Source organism: Pleurodeles waltl, chromosome 1_2, assembly GCF_031143425.1.
Source record: "Pleurodeles waltl isolate 20211129_DDA chromosome 1_2, aPleWal1.hap1.20221129, whole genome shotgun sequence".
Classification (NCBI taxonomy): Eukaryota; Metazoa; Chordata; class Amphibia; order Caudata; family Salamandridae; genus Pleurodeles; species Pleurodeles waltl.
The window spans coordinates 1,277,565,454-1,277,583,171 of record NC_090437.1 but is presented as its reverse complement, the minus strand read 5'-3'; positions in this window follow the sequence as shown (position 1 = coordinate 1,277,583,171).

Here is a 17,718-nt window from a genome sequence, read left to right as displayed (position 1 = left end):
GCTGCAGGGTGTTGCCCCTGTGCTGACAGAAGGGAGAGCGGAAGGAAGGTGTCTGCCACAGGAGGTGGTAGCCCCCATTCCAGACAGCAAGAAGGGTGTCAGGACACCACAGTTGCCCCTAAAGCAGCTCACCCACCTGTCAGTGGAGAGCTTAGGGTGTGGTTCTGGGTGCTGACAGCTGTCAGTAGCCTCTGCTGGGTGCTGGCCTTCATAGCAGCACTTCACTTGGCCTGTGAGGCAGACCCCAGGGCCAAAAGCAAGTTAGACCCCCTGACCCTGTTGGTCATGGTGGGCTTGCTCAAGTGTTGGGTGACCTCTTTGGGTAAGCTAGGTGTTGCCCTAGCAAAGTTAGGGATAGGGGAGTTGGGCACCTCACTACCCAAGTTGGCAGCGAGAGAGGAGGAAGACCCCCTGTGATGGGTCGAACCAGTCCGACCCACACTTTGATCTTGCTTGTGCTGTCGCTGCCCCTGACAACACGGAAGCGGCCCGGGAAGACGGCCTTCCCATTGGTTCCATGCCGCCGCCGCAGGAAATTGAGATGGTCAAAAAGAGGTTTCCTCCATTTCACGGTGAGGACGACGGGATTCGGAGCTGGAGTTTGAGGGAGCTGACAGGAGGAGAAGAATGAAGGACAACGGAAGACGCAGACCCGGAAGACGCCGAAACTGCTCTTTGGAAGAGCGAACCGAAGCTGGGATCCAGAACCGCGGAGACCCGTTGCAGAGACAAGGACCACTGGCCCCGGGGAGCACGCGAGTGAGCCGCCACGCTTCAGGAGAAGCGTGGCCAATCCAGGTACGGGAGTACGGGACAGGGAGAAAGGAGCGGGAGGCGGGAGGAGACGGGTAAAAGAAACCACGGGCACTGCACTACGAGCACGGGGAAAAGGGGGAGGGAAAAGGAGTAAGCAAACCAGAAGGAAATAAGTGTAAGAACTGGATATAAGGAATATAAAAGAAGACAAGGAGCCAAGAGAAGCCAAGGGAAACAAAAGGAACAGGCCAAAGAGAAAGGAAAGAAGGACAAGGACATTAGAGAGACCAGTGCACCTACAATATTGCAGACAAAGAAAAGTAGAGACGAGAGAACAATACGAGGGAGTAAGAGAAAGGAAAAGAAGAGAAATCCCGCTAACACCAGGGCAGAGGGGAAGACAGGAAAAAGGGACTAAAGAACGACTAAGAGGAGACAGCAAGGAGAGTAGAAGAAAAGAAAGCTCGGGAAACCAGGTAGTGAGAAAATAGAGTGGAGAGAAGAGATAGAGAGAAAAGAAAAGAGGAAGGAGAAAACCACACACTTACTGTATCCATTCTTTTCTGTTCCCACACGCTTCCCGTGAGGCCTCTGGAAGAGAAGGAAAGAAGAAGACGAGATGTAGCGGCCAGAAGGAAAAGACATTTAAACCCTCCAACCCACAAAACTATCCAACAACATTATTTATACTGTCAAAAGACCAATAAAGGCAGCTTACCTAAAACAAAAACCAAGCAGTCTGGTGTCGTCGATCGGCCAGCCGCGTACAAAGTGGTGTCAGAAGTGGGATAACCGGTCCCCTATAACCAAAATGGAGGAAAAACCCACCATGGTGGATGTCATAGCCCAACTAGCGGAAGGACAACGCCATCTCCAGTTGATGTGGGAGCAACAAATGAAGGACGCTAAAGAGGAGCGTGATGCTTTACAAACCGCACTTAAAAGTCAGGCCACAATCATGGCCAACAACCAACTTGTACACGAGACTGCCCTGAGGAAACTAACGGAAACCATTGCCCACACGAAGGTACACCCTAATGTACCAAGTAGTGTGCTACGAAAATATCAGAACCAGGAAGATCGGCCAGCTCAGCTAGTTGGCCAGAAGAAAAATGGGGTCAGTACATTGCCCCACTGTTAACCGGACAGTTGCAAGCAACCTATCAAGCCATAAATCCTACAGGTACTCTCCCCTATAAAGAGATCAAAAAGACCATACTAGAAAGAATAGGACTGGACAGCGAGAGCTATCAGACCAAGTTCCGACACATGAAATGGCTATTACAGGAAAGCCCGCACACCCTTTATTACAGGGTCCAACATGCTGGTGGGCGATGGTTGCGGCCCACAGAAAAGACTTGTGAAGAGATGTTCGACGTCATAGTACTAGAACAATTTCTGGATGCCCTGCCCACTTCCACCCGGAACTGGGTTCGCCAACACCCCGGGCTGAGCAATGAAATGGCCATTGAATTAGCCTGTGCTTTTCACAGGAGCTCGGATTTTAGAGCCAATCCTAACAGAAACCCAGCTCCCTCCTCTGTGCGCCCCAGTATAGGAAAAGGAGTTCTCCCACGACCTCAGGGTTCACATGAACCTGAACGAGTACGTATACCCCATCCGGCCCAAACCTCATATCCCTCAACCGGACCTCAGTGTTATCATTGTTCAGAGTGGGGTCACATCGCAAGGTTTTGCCCTAAAAAAAAAAAGACATGGAAGAACCAATGGAAATCGGAGTCACAAAAGGAAGGGTATTCTGGGCAGAAGAGACAAAACCTACATATACCCTCCCTATCCTTCTTAATGGACAGGAGAAGGTAGCTCTGGTTGACTCGGGTTGTAGTCAGAGCGTTATACGTCAAGACCTGGTGGGGCCAAGAAAAGGAGTGCCCCAGGCCCATGTATTAATCGCATGTGTCCATGGGGACCAGGCCTATTATCCGGTAGCTATGGTTAAGTTTCAGTGGAGGAGCGAGGAGGAACCCCTCAAGGTGGGGGTGTTGCCACACCTCGAAGAAGATATTATCATTGGGACAGACTATACGGCCTTTTCCCGGTTGTTAAGTAAAGCAGGGGAGGAACATATGATGAAAAAATGGTGGGAAGAAGTACCCTATGATACTGAGGTAGCCGAAAACCAACCATCCAAGCTCCATTTAAGTAAACAACAGAAAAGGATCCAGAGACGACAACATTGGGAGGAAAATTATGGAAACACTAAGACACCGGGAGTCATGGGAAAGGTATACACAGTGGCAGGTGACTTTAGACAGAGTCAGAGGGATGACCCCTCCTTAAAGAATGCATGGGCGAAGGCACTGAGTAACGAGGAAGCAGGGGTAGGACCGACCTTCCACATCCATAATCACCTTTTATATAGGATACCCCAGTCTGGGGGTGACCAACAGAGACAATTATTAGTCCCTGGCAGCTACCGAGCACAGGTTTTGGGCATCTCGGAAGGGACAAGACCGAGGAGGCGGTCCTCCGAAAGTTTTACTGGCCCGGGATCTACGGGGATATACGTAGGTACTGCCAAAATTGTCGGAAATGCCAACTCTACAATCCTGTCACTCAACCCCCTGCCCCGTTACAACCCCTCCCCGTAATAGAAACCCCTTTTTCCCGGGTGGGCATGGACCTTATTGGTCCCCTCACTCCGTCCAGTAGAGGGAGACAATACGTCCTGGTGTTGGTGGACTATGCCACTCGTTATCGCGAGGCAATTCCCCTCCCCAGTATGCACACGAAAGTAGTAGCTCAAGCAATGATTGAGTTTTTTTCGAGGGTCGGTTTCCATAAAGAGATCTTGACTGATCAGGGTACCCCGTTTATGTCCCGACTTATGGGGGAAGTCAGCAAAAACTTGGGAATAAAACAAATCAGGACCTCAGTGTATCACCCCAAAACTGACGGTCTAGTGGAACGATACAATCGGACCATTAAATCATTACTCAGGAAGAGCATTGCAGAGGACGGAAGGGTTTGGGAAAAGAAACTACCCCTTGTACTTTATGCGATACGTACACATACTCAAACATCCCTGGGGCATAGTCCCTTCGAACTGTTATTTGGCCGACCCCCTCGCACTCTCCTTGAAATGTTAGTCGAACAGTGGGAAGAGACAGATGAGGAAGCCAAAAACCTCCTGACTTATACTAAAGAATTGAGAGAGAATCTGCAGTCCGTTTGGGATAAGGCCCACACTAGTCTCCGTAAAGCCCAAGAAAATCAGAAGAAAGGTTACGATACCAGAAGTGTACTTCGTACTCTTAACGTTGGGGACAAGGCCCTGTTCCTTCTCCCCAGTAGTGAGAATAAATTGTTAGCCCGGTGGCAAGGACCATACGAAGTATTAGAGCAGATCAACACCACAACTTATAGATTGGCTCTTCCCCATAGGCACACTAAAGAACAGATCTACCACATAAACCTGTTGAAAAAATGGCAGGAAACTGATATTATACACAAAATCCAACATTTCACAACTGACCATAGAGAAGACATACCATATCCCTCCTTTTCCCCTTCCCAAACCCAGGAGGAGAGTAAACCACGGATCAATACCTCCCTTTCCGAGACGTATAAAAACTCTCTCTCACAGACGATAAAGTCCTCTACAGATGTTTTTTCTCGGTCACACTACATTAGCAGAACACAGTATCGGTACTAAGAGCGAGGCAATAGCAAGACAAAGGCCCTATAGAATTCCCTAGGCCAAGAAAACCTTGATTGAACAAGAAGTCCAAAACATGTTACGGACAGGTATTATAGATCCATCCAGTAGTCCCTGGTGTTCTCCTGTGGTATTAGTACCCAAACCAGATGGGACTACTCGATTTTGTGTAGACTACAGGAGAGTCAATGAACTTACTTATTTCGACGCATATCCCATGCCCCGCATAGACGAGCTATTGGAAAAAATAGGGCACGCCAGGTGCATGTCCACTCTAGACCTGACGAAGGGGTATTGGTAGATCCCTTTGAAAGCAGGAGACAGAGAGAAAATTGCATTTGCTGCACCCTCCGGGTTGTATCAGTTCACTGTCCTTCCTTTTGGGTTGCATGGAGCTCCAGCCACATTTCAGAGATTAATGGATGTGGTCTTACGTCCCCATCACTTGTATGCGGCAGCATATTTAGATGACATTGTGATATTTAGCGACACATGGTCTGACCACCTCCAACACTTAACAGCGGTCTTACAAGCATTAAGGGAAGCATGGTTAACTGCTAACTCCGAGAAGTGTAGACTGGGATTTACCACCATTAGGTATTTAGGCTACGTCCCAGGACAGGGACAGGTCCGCCCGCAAATAGAGAAGGTGGAAGCTATTCAACAGATCCCGGTACCAACATCAAAAAAAGAAGTACGTGCCTTCCTCGGTCTAGTAGGGTATTATAGAAGATTTATACCCCAGTTCTCAACCATAACTGAGCCCCTTACCAACTTACTGAAAAATGATTCACCTAAAACCTTTTCCTCCTTATCCGAGGCGAGTATGCGCAGTTTCATCGGTCTCAGGAATGCTCTGTCTACTGACCCAGTGTTGTGTTGTCCCGACTTCAGTAGCCCCTTTTATTTACAAACTGATGCTTCCGGCGTGGGACTAGGGGCTGTGTTGTCCCAACTGCAACCAGACGGTTCTGTCCACCCCATCTTGTACATTAGTAGAAAGCTTCTCCCGCGGGAACAACACTATCCTACCATTGAAAAGGAATGTCTGGCCATTAAGTGGGCCATTGAGTCTCAGTGGTCGTCCTTTCACCATCTTGACGGATCATGCTCCTCTCACCTGGCTTGCTCGCAATAAGGATACCAACCCTCGGATCCTAAGATGGTTTCTCTCTTTACAACCTTTTTCTTTCTAGTTGCTCCACTCTCCGGGCCGTTTCAAGGTGAATGCAGACTTTCTCTCCCGCCATCCTGCCCCGGAGCGTCATCGACAGACGCTCTCTAGGGGGAGTGTTTGTGATAGGTCGAACCAGTCTGACCCACACTCTGATCTTGCTTGTGCTGTCGCTGCCCCTGACAACACGGAAGCGGCCCAGGAAGACGGCCTTCCCATTAGTTCCCTGCCGCCGCCGCAGGAAATTGAGATGGTCAAAAAGAGGTTTCCTCCCTTTCACGGGGAGGACGATGGGATTCAGAGCTGGAGTTTGAGGGAGCCGACAGGAGGAGAAGAACGAAGGACGATGGAAGACGCAGACCCAGAAGACGCCGAAACTGCTCTTCGGAAGAGCGAACCGAAAATGGGATCCAGAACCGTGGAGACCCGTTGCAGAAACGAGGACCACTTGTAGGAGGCTGGACTGGCTTGTAGTGAGTACCAAGGGGTACTTACACCTTGCACCAGGCCCAGGTATCCCTTATTAGTGTACAGGGGTGTCTAGCAGCTTAGGCTGATAGAAAAGGTAGCTTAGCAGAGCAGCTTAGGCTGAACTAGGAGACGAGTGAAGCTCCTACAGTACCACTAGTGTCATATGCACAATATCATAAGAAAACACAATACACAGTTATACTAAAAATAAAGGTACTTTATTTTTATGACAATATGCCAAAGTATCTCAGTGAGTACCCTCAGTATGAGGATAGCAAATATACACAAGATATATGTACACAATACCAAAATATGCAGTAATAGCAATAGAAAACAGTGGAAACAATGTATAGTCACAATAGAATGCAATGGGGGCACATAGGGATAGGGGCAACAAAAACCATATACTCTAGAAGTGGAATGCGAACCACGAATGGACCCCAAACCTATATGACCTTGTAGAGGGTCGCTGGGACTGTAAGAAAACAGTGAGGGTTAGAAAAATAGCCCACCCCAAGACCCTGAAAAGTGGGTGCAAAGTAAACCTAAGTTCCCCAAAGAGCACAGAAGTCGTGATAGGGGAATTCTGCAGGAAAGACCAACACCAGCAATGTAACAACAATGGATTTCCTGATGAGAGTACCTGTGGAACAAGGGGACCAAGTCCAAAAGTCACGATCAAGTCGGGAGTGGGCAGATGCCCAGGAAATGCCAGCTGTGGGTGCAAAGAAGCTGCCACTGGATGGTAGAAGCTATGGATTCTGCAAGAACGACAAGGGCTAGAAACATCCCCTTTGGAGGATGGATGTCCCATGTCGTGAAGAGTTGTGCAGAAGTGTTTTCGTGCAGAAAGACCGCAAACAAGCCTTGCTACCTGCAAGGGTCGCGCTTACGGTTTTTGGATGCTGCTGTGGCCCAGGAGGGACCAGGATGTCGCCAATTGCGTGAGGAGACAGAGGGGGCGTCCAGCAAGACAAAGAGCCCACTCAGCAGCAAGCAGCACCCGTAGAAGTGCCAGAACAGGCACTACGAAGTGGAGTGAACCGGAGCTCACCCGAAGTTTCACAAGAGGGTCCCACGAAGCCGGAGGACAACTCAGGAGGTCGTGCAATGCAGGTTAGAGTGCCGGGGACCCAGGCTTGGCTGTGCACAAAGGAAATCCTGGAAGAGTGCACAGGAGCCGGAGCAGCTGCAAAACACGTGGTTCCCAACAATGCAGTCTAGCGTGGGGAGGCAAGGACTTACCTCCACCAAAGTTGGACTGAAGAGTCACTGGACTGTGGGAGTCACTTGGACAGAGTTGCTGAGTTCAAGGGACCTCGCTCGTCGTGCTGAGAGGAGACCCAGAGAACCGGTGATGCAGTTCTTTGGTGCCTGCGGTTGCAGGGGGAAGATTCCGTCGACCCACGGGAGATTTCTTCGGAGCTTCTAGTGCAGAGAGGAGGCAGACTACCCCCACAGCATGCACCACCAGGAAAACAGTCGGGAAGGCGGCAGGATCAGCGTTACAAGGTTGCAGTAGTCGTCTTTGCTACTTTGTCGCAGTTTTGCAGGCTTCCAGCGCGGTCAGCAGTCAATTCCTTGGCAGAAGGTGAAGAGAGAGATGCAGAGGAACTCTGATGAGCTCTTGCATTCGTTATCTAAGGAATTCCCCAAAGCAGAGACCCTAAATAGCCAGAAAAGGAGGTTTGGCTACCTAGGAGAGAGGATAGGCTAGCAACACCCAAAGGAGTCTATCAGAAGGAGTCTCTGACGTCACCTGCTGGCACTGGCCACTCAGAGCAGTCCAGTGTGCCAGCAGCACCTCTGTTTCCAAGATGGCAGAGCTCTGGGCACCTCCCAGGGGAGGTGCAGGTCAGGGGAGTGGTCACTCCCCTTTCCATTGTCCAGTTTCGCGCCAGAGCAGGGCTGGGGGATCCCTGAACCGGTGCAGACTGGCTTATGCAGAGATGGGCACCATCTGTGCCCATCAAAGCATTTCCAGAGGCTGGGGGAGGCTACTCCTCCCCAGCCCTGACACCTTTTTCCAAAGGGAGAGTGTGTAACGCCCTCTCTCTGAGGAAGTCCTTTGTTCTGCCTTCCTGGGCCAGGCCTGGGTGGACCCCAGGAGGGCAGAAACCTGTCTGAGGGGTTGGCAGCAGCAGCAGCTGCAGTGAAACCCCGGGAAAGGTAGTTTGGCAGTACCCGGGTCTGAGCTAGAGACTCGGGGGATCATGGAATTGTCTCTCCAATGCCAGAATGGCATAGGGGTGACAATTCCATGATCCTAGCCATGTTACATGGCCATGTTCGGAGTTACCATTGTGACGCTATACATATGTCGTGACATATGTATAGTGCACGCGTGTAATGGTGTTTCCCGCACTCACAAGATCCGGGGAATTTGCCCTGAACAATGTGGGAGCACCTTGGCTAGTGCCAGGGTGCCCACACACTAAGTAACTTAGCACCCAACCTTTACCAGGTAAAGGTTAGACATATAGGTGACTTATAAGTTACTTAAGTGCAGTGGTAAATGGCTGTGAAATAACGTGGACGTTATTTCACTCAGGCTGCACTGGCAGGCCTGTGTAAGAATTGTCAGATCTCCCTATGGGTGGCACAAGAAATGCTGCAGCCCATAGGGATCTCCTGGAACCCCAATACCCTGGGTACCTCAGTACCATATACTAGGGGATTATAAGGGTGTTCCAGTATGCCAACGTAAATTGGTGAAATTGGTCACTAGCCTGTTAGTGACAATTTGGAAAGAAATGAGAGAGCATAACCACTGAGGTTCTGAATAGCAGAGCCTCAGTGAGACAGTTAGGCATCACACAGGGAACACATACACAGAGGTCACAAACTTATGAGCACTGAGGTCCTGCCTAGCAGGGTCCCAGTGACACATAACAAACATACTGAAAACATAGGGTTTTCACTATGAGCACTGGGCCCTGGCTGGCAGGATCCCAGTGAGACAGTGAAAACACCCTGACATACACTCACAAACAGGCCAAAAGTGGGGGTAACAAGCCTAGAAAGAGGCTACTTTCTCACACAACCCCCCCCCCAAACGAAGGACAATAAGGCTAACCTTGGCCAGTTGAGACTTTATTGTCTAAGTGGTGATAAGTAGAGAGTAGCTCTGCAATAGACTGGTTACTCACTTTATCATCCACTATATGGTTACTTCCCTGTGGGGATGTAAACCACCCTGTTTGAAGTTTTTTAGCTAAGCAACAATGTGAAGATATATTTTCAGAGTTTCTATCAGTAAGTTTTAGTTTAGAGCAGTGGGAATTGTCCACTGAACCTATTTGTAGTGATGAAAATGCCAGACAGGGATGCTGTCTCAGTAAAGCCATAGCTGGGCAAAAACTTTGTCCATATGGCTGGAAGAGAGAACAGGGATGCTGTTTCTCTTTAGTTGGAGCAGGGCAGGGATGCTGTCCTATGAGCTCCACACTAGGGCAGGGATGCTGTCATAAGTGTTGTGAGGCAGTGCAGGGTTTCTGCACTAAAGTTTCTCTGGAAGGGTTGGAGGGATGCTCCATGTTAACTAAAATGGTGCTGTTTTTCTCACCAATATTAGTTATCCCACAGAGAGGTACTTTAACCTCAGGGAGTACAGCTATGCTAGCTGATGATTCCCTTGGAACAGGTGCCACCGCAGGAGAGGTTTCTCCCACCACAGGAATGGTATCCTGAATGGTAGGGTGGTTAGGGGATACTGTGATACCCTTTTTACCTGTTGTTGGAGAGGGATCCTGAGTTTTCAGGCCTTCTCTCATTTGCTTTTTCATTTCAGTAGAAATGAGAGGGAACAATTCCTCAGGGATACCCAGCATGGCTGCATGGGTATAAAACTCTACATCAGCCCAACCTGAGGCCTCTAGGTCATTACCTAAGAGACAATCTACAGGTAAGCTAGGTGATACTACCACTTGCTTAGGGCCAGTAACTCCACCCCAACTAAGCTGAACTATAGCTAAGGGAAGAAACTTAGTGGAGTTATGGACATCAATAATCTTATACTGTTGTCCAATGATGTGTTATTCAGGAGCCACTAGGTTTTCAGTCACCAAAGTGATACTGGCACCTGTATCCCTGTACGCCTGGGCCTCAACACCATATATTGAAACTGTCTGCCTGTACTTATCCATTGTAAAGGGACAAGCAGCCAGTGTGGCAAGGCCAATGCCACTAGGTGTGACAGAAACTGTCTTGGGACTGACTACCCCAGTTTCTATCATGGACCCATAAGTGAACCCAACTACACCCTTAACTTGACTGTTGCCAGCAGTCCCACCACTAATACCACTACTGCTAGAGTCACTAGAGCTTGATGTATTAGTGGTGGTAGGCTCAGGGGGTTTACCTGGACAGGACTTATCCCCTGGCCTATGGCCTCTGTTTTTACACAAAAAGCACCAAGGCTTTTTAATGTGTGCAGGTTGTGAAGAAGAGGAAGAATTTGTTTTATCCTCACCCCCAGAAGAGTGTTTAAGATTTGAAGAAGGATCTTTGGTTTTACCCTTATCCCCATGCTTATCTTGAGATTTCTCACCATCTTTCTTCTTGCCATCCTTGTCACCACCTGTATGAACTTTTCTGTTCACTCTTGTTCTGACCCATTTGTCTGCCTTCTTTCCCAATTCTTGGGGAGAGGTCAGATCTGAGTCCACTAGATACTGGTGCAACAAATCAGACACACAATTATTAAGAATATGCTCTCTCAGGATTAAGTTATACAGGCTTTCATAGTCAGAAACTTTACTGTTATGTAACCACCCCTCCAAGGCCTTCACTGAATGGTCAACAAAGTCTACCCAGTCTTGTGAAGACTCCTTTTTGGTTTCTCTGAACTTCATCCTGTACTGTTCAGTGGTTAAGCCATAACCATCTAGGAGTGCATTCTTAAGAACTGTAAAATTATTGGCATCACTTTCTTTAACAGTAAGGAGCCTATCCCTACCCTTTCCACTGAATGATAGCCATAGGATAGCAGCCCACTGCCTTTGAGGGACTTCCTGTACAACACAGGCCCTCTCGAGTGCAGCAAACCACTTGTTAATGTCATCCCCCTCCTTGTAAGGGGGAACTATCTTGTGCAGATTTCTAGAATCATGCTCTTTTGCAGGATGACTATTTGGAATACTGCTGCTCCCACCATGGGGTCCTAATCCCAACCTCTGTCTTTCTTTTTCTAAGTCAAATGCTTGTCTATCTAAATCCAGCTGTTGCTTCTTGATCTTCAGCCTGGATTCTTCCACTCTCAATTTATTGAGCTCCCTTTCTAACATTCTGTCTTCAGGGAGGGTGGGTTGGGCATGCCTTGACACAGAAGAATCGTGTGAATGAACAGAGGGAGACCTGTCCCTAACAGATGGCACTCTAACATTCTGGCCTACAGAAGTAACACTCCTACTGTGATGAGAAATAACACTTACTGTGATGTGAAGTCACATTAGTTCCAGCATTGCTAGGTGGCCTGCTAATGGGCAGGTTGGGAAGGTTCCCTTCTAAATCTTTTGCTAGGGGTGCCCCAGGGTCAGATTGAGAACCATCAGCTAATTTCTCACCAGAAGTGCCAACTAAGGTCTTATCTTGTTCAATGAGCATATTAACTAACAGTTGTCTTGAAGGATTCTTCCCTACCCCTAAACCTCTATCTAAGCAGAGACTCCTTGCTTCCTTCCAGCTAAGGTTGTCATAAGCTATGCTGGCCAGATCAAGAGTTTGGCCTGTACCAGACATGATAGACAAGAGTTTAAGGGACAGAAAAAGAAAGAAAAAGTTTCAGAACTTTTTAAAGAACAGAAAAAAAACTTTTAAAACTTTTTAAGAACTTTTTGAAAGTTTAGAGGTACTTTTCAGCACTTAGCAAAGAAGTGAGAGAAGAAAAGCAAAACTTTTTTGGTTAGGTGTACATACACTGAACTTGTTTTGTATATTTTTCTCTTATGAAAAGTACAAAATGACAAAGTGGTAAGTAGTTGCAAGTACTTATCCCACCGCTGCACAACCAGTGTAGGAGGCTGGACTGGCTTGTAGTGTTTACCAAGGGGTACTTACACCTTGCACCAGGCCCAGGTATCCCTTATTAGTGTACAGGGGTGTCTAGCAGCTTAGGCTGATAGAAAAGGTAGTTTAGCAGAGCAGCTTAGGCTGAACTAGTAGACGAGTGAAGCTCCTACAGTACCACTAGTGTCATATGCACAATATCATAAGAAAACACAATACACAGTTATACTAAAAATAAAGGTACTTTATTTTTATGACAATATGCCAAAGTATCTCAGTGAGTACCCTCAGTATGCGGATAGCAAATATACACAAGATATATGTACACAATACCAAAATATGCAGTGATAGCAATAGAAAACAGTGCAAACAATGTATAGTCACAATAAAATGCAGTGGGGGCACATAGGGATAGGGGCAACACAAACCATATACTCTAGAAGTGGAATGCGAACCACTAATGGACCCCAAACCTATGTGACCTTGTAGAGGGTCGCTGGGACTGTAAGAAAACAGTGAGGGTTAGAAAAATAGCCCACCCCAAGACCCTGAAAAGTGGGTGCAAAGTGCACCTAAGTTCCCCAAAGAGCACAGAAGTCGTGATAGGGGAATTCTGCAGGAAAGACCAACACCAGCAATGCAACAACAATGGATTTCCTCACGAGAGTACCTGTGGAACAAGGGGACCAGGTCCAAAAGTCACGATCAAGTCGGGAGTGGGCAGATGCCCAGGAAATGCCAGCTGTGGGTGCAAAGAAGCTGCCACCGGATGGTAGAAGCTATGGATTCTGCAAGAACGACAAGGGCTAGAAACTTCCTCTTTGGAGGATGGATGTCCCACGTCGTGAAGAGTCGTGCAGAAGTGTTTTCGTGCAGAAAGACCGCAAACAAGCCTTGCTACCTGCAAGGGTCGCGGTTAAGGTTTTTGGATGCTGCTGTGGCCCAGGAGGGACCAGGATGTTGCCAATTGCGTGAGGAGACAGAGGGGGCATCCAGCAAGACAAAGAGCCCACTCAGCAGCAAGCAGCACCCGCAGAAGTGCCGGAACAGGCACTACGAAGTGGAGTGAACCGGAGCTCACTCGAAGTTGCACAAGAGGGTCCCACAAAGCCAGAGGACAACTCAGGAGGTCGTGCAATGCAGGTTAGAGTGCTGGGGACCCAGGCTTGGCTGTGCACAAAGGAAATCCTGGAAGAGTGCACAGGAGCCGGAGTAGCTGCAAAACACGCGGTTCCCAACAATGCAGTCTAGCGTGGGGAGGCAAGGACTTACCTCCACCAAACTTGGACTGAAGAGTCACTGGACTGTGGGAGTCACTTGGACAGAGTTGCTGAGTTCAAGGGATCTCGCTCGTCGTGCTGAGAGGAGACCCAGAGGACCGGTGATTAAGTTCTTTGGTGCCTGGGGTTGCAGGGGGAAGATTCCGTCGACCCACGGGAGATTTCTTCAGAGCTTCCAGTGCAGAAAGGAGGCAGACTACCCCCACAGCATGCACCACCAGGAAAACAGTCGGGAAGGCGGCAGGATCAGCGTTACAAGGTCGCAGTAGTCGTCTTTGCTACTTTGTTGCAGTTTTGCAGGCTTCCAGCGCGGTCAGCAGTCGATTCCTTGGCAGAAGGTGAAGAGAGAGATGCAGAGGAACTCTGATGAGCTCTTGCATTCGTTATCTAAGGAATTCCCCAAAGCAGAGACCCTAAATAGCCAGAAAAGGAGGTTTGGCTACCTAGGAGAGAGGATAGGCTAGCAACACCTGAAGGAGCCTATCAGAAGGAGTCTCTGGCGTCACCTGCTGGCACTGGCCACTCAGAGCAGTCCAGTGTGCCAGCAGCACCTCTGTTTCCAAGATGGCAGAGGTCTGGAGCACACTGGAGGAGCTCTGGGCACCTCCCAGGGGAGGTGCAGGTCAGGGGAGTGGTCACTCCCCTTTCCTTTGTCCAGTTTCACGCCAGAGCAGGGCTGAGGGATCCCTGAACCGGTGCAGACTGGCCTATGCAGAGATGGGCACCATCTGTGCCCATCAAAGCATTTCCAGAGGCTGGGGGAGGCTATTCCTCCCCAGCCCTGACACCTTTTTCCAAAGGGAGAGGGTGTAACACCCTCTCTCTGAGGAAGTCCTTTGTTCTGCCTTCCTGGGCCAGGCCTGGCTGGACCTGAGGAGGGCAGAAACCTGTCTGAGGGGTTGGCAGCAGCAGCAGCTGCAGTGAAACCCCGGGAAAGGTAGTTTGGCAGTACCCGGGTCTGAGCTAGAGACTCGGGGATCATGGAATTGTCTACCCAATGCCAGAATGGCATTGGGGTGACAATTCCATGATCCTAGACATGTTACATGGCCATGTTTGGAGTTACCATTGTGACGCTATACATATGTCGTGACATATGTATAGTGCACGAGTGTAATGGTGTCCCCGCACTGACAAAGTCTGGGGAATTTGCCTTGAACAATGTGGGAGCACCTTGGCTAGTGCCAGGCTGCCCACACACTAAGTAACTTAGCACCCAACCTTTACCAGGTAAAGGTTAGACATATAGGTGACTTATAAGTTACTTAAGTGCAGTGGTAAATGGCTGTGAAATAACGTGGACATTATTTCACTCAGGCTGCACTGGCAGGCCTGTGTAAGAATTGTCAGATCTCCCTATGGGTGGCACAAGAAATGCTGCAGCCCATAGGGATCTCCTGGAACCCCAATACCCTGGGTACCTCAGTACCATATACTAGGGGATTATAAGGGTGTTGCATTATTCCAATGTAAATTGGTGAAATTGGTCACTAGCCTGTTAGTGACAGTTTCGAAAGAAATGAAAGAGCATAACCACTGAGGTTCTGAATAGCAGAGCCTCAGTGAGACAGTTAGGCATCACACAGGGAACACATGCATATAGGTCACAAACTTATGAGCACTGGGGTCCTGGCTAGCAGGGTCCCAGTGACACATAACAAAAATACTGAAAACATAGGGTTTTCACTATGAGCACTGGGTCCTGGCTGGCAGGATCCCAGTGAGACAGTGAAAACACCCTGACATACACTCACAAACAGGCCAAAAGTGGGGTTAACAAGGCTAGAAAGAGGCTACTTTCTCACACCACTGGCCCAGGGGAGCACGCGAGTGAGCCGCCACGCTTCAGGGGAAGCGTGGCCAATCCAGGTACGGGAGTGCGGGACAGGGAGAAAGGAGCGGGAGGCGGGAGGCAGGAGGAGACGGGTAAAAGAAACCACGGGCACTGCACTACGAGCACGGGGAAAAGGGGGAGGGAAAAGGAGTAAGCAAACCAGAAGGAAATAAGTGTAAGAACTGGATATAAGGAATATAAAAGAATACAAGGAGCCAAGAGAAGCCAAGGGAAACAAAAGGAACAGGCCAAAGAGAAAGGAAAGGACAAGGACATTAGAGAGACCAGTGCACCTACAATATTGCAGACAAAGAAAAGGAGAGACGAGAGAACAATACGAGGGAGTAAGAGAAAGGAAAAGAAGAGAAATCCTGCTAACACCAGGGCAGAGGGGAAGACAGGAAAAAGGGACTAAAGAACGACTAAGAAGAGACAGCAAGGAGAGTAGAAGAAAAGAAAGATAGGGAAACTAGGTAGTGAGAAAATAGAGTGGAAAGAGATAGAGAGAAAAGAAAAGAGGAAGGCGAAAACCACACACTTATCGTATCTTTTCTTTTCTGTTCCCACACGCTTCCCGTGAGGCCTCTGGAAGAGAAGGAAAGAAGAAGACGAGATGTAGCGGCCAGAAGGAAAAGACATTTAAACCCTCCAACCCACAAAACTATCCAACAACAACATTATTTATACTGTCAAAAGACCAATAAAGGCAGCTTACCTAAAACAAAAACCAAGCAGTCTGGTGTCGTCGATCGGCCAGCCTCGTACACCCCCCTAGAAGAAAGTTACAGTTTAAGATGGGTCCTTTCACTGTTGGGATGGATTCACTACCCAGAGGGAGTGACCATGGCAGGAGGAAGTAAGGCAGAGTAGGCCCTGCAAAGGGACAGCCTGTTTTCTTCACAGTTTTCCTCGCCTGACAAGCCAGGAAGACTCTCCCCGGGTTGGGCTGAGTCGCCTGGGTGTGTGGGCAGGGGGCTTGGGTGAGAAAACAAGGCTGATTGCAGAGGCCCCTTGACTTTTTGCCCCCATTTAGTACTTTTTGCTGATGTTTTCCTGACTCTGCTGGTGCCCTGGGTACTGCTAACCAGTCCCAGGGCCTGTGCTCTGTATAAAATGAGTATGCAAATTAGGCTAATTATAATTGGCTAAGTCCACCTACCTATAAGTCCCTAGTATGTGGTAGGGCATGTAGGTTTAGGGACCCAAGCATAGGTGGTGCACCCAAAGGTGCACTGCTGAGGTGCCCAGTGTCATTTTAAAGGCGGGCCTGCCTTGCTTGCTGCTTTTAAATTAAAGTTACATGCAAATTCGACTTTGGGATTAAAAAGTAGTTTTAAACTATCTCATTGTTACATATAAGTCACCCTGAAGGTGTGCCCTATGTACCCCTAGGTGTGGGTGTCATGTAACTATAAGCAGGGACCTTATAAAAATAGTTTTATAAGTCAAATTCGTTTTCCGTCATTGTAGTGAATGGCCTCCATAGGCTAGAATGGGGAGACTTTATTTTAATTTATAAAATCCCCTTAAGTGTCAGATAACTTAAGTTTGGTATCAAATTAATTGTTATGATAAATCCTACAACTTACAATTGTTGGATTTAATATACTGTGTTCAGGTAAAGAGTTTTAAACTTTATCTAAAAAGTTGCCAACTTCAGCCCTGTAGTGTTTTGCTGATTCGCTCTGATTGGCCAGCCTCTGTCAGCCTGGCCAGGCTGCCTTGATGAGGTGTGAAGTGGCCTGGGCCCAACACAAAGAGATGTGCCTGGGAGAGGAGATCTCCCTCAGCAGACGGGGAAGCAGGCAGGGAGCAGGGCTGCCAAACTGGTCTCCAAAGGCAGGGAAGGGCATTTGGTGCAACCCAGCACCTCCCTCACATACTGGAAACCTGGACAATTAGGTGCCCCCTTGATTAGATTATGAGAGGGCAGGAGAGGTGTGTGTTAGGATTTTTAGCCACACCAATGGGTGGGCTCAGCCAGATATAACTTACAAAAATCATTTTCAGCCATGATGGATTTTTGAGGAATGTTGCCCCCTGGGACTGATTTTTACCACACTTCCCATGAAGTGGTCATCCCAGGAGAAAGGACCCTGGGCCTGATTGGAGAACCAGGACCCTCTGTTTTTCACCCAGGAGCAAGAATAAAACTGGCAGATCTGCACCCACACCTCAGATCCCTACCAGATTCCAACAAGGAAGAACTACAGAAGAAGAAGGACTGTCCTGCTGGACCCCTGACCTGCACTTGGACACTGCACTCTGGAGGACTGCACCAGCTGCACACTTGGGCTCCACCACAAGAAGGACTTTGTCTGGCTTCAACTTGTCCAAGGAGGGACTCCCTGTTTGCTACAGGTGAAAAATTAATAACCAGAGCCCCCTGCACCAACTCCTGAAGAAACTGACCAGCTGACTACTGTCCAGTGGCCAAATTGGACTTTGCGCCTGGTGGAGTCTGGGAGTTGTAGTCTTCACCCTCTAGGAGCATCTCAGAGCTTCTGGAACCTTGGGG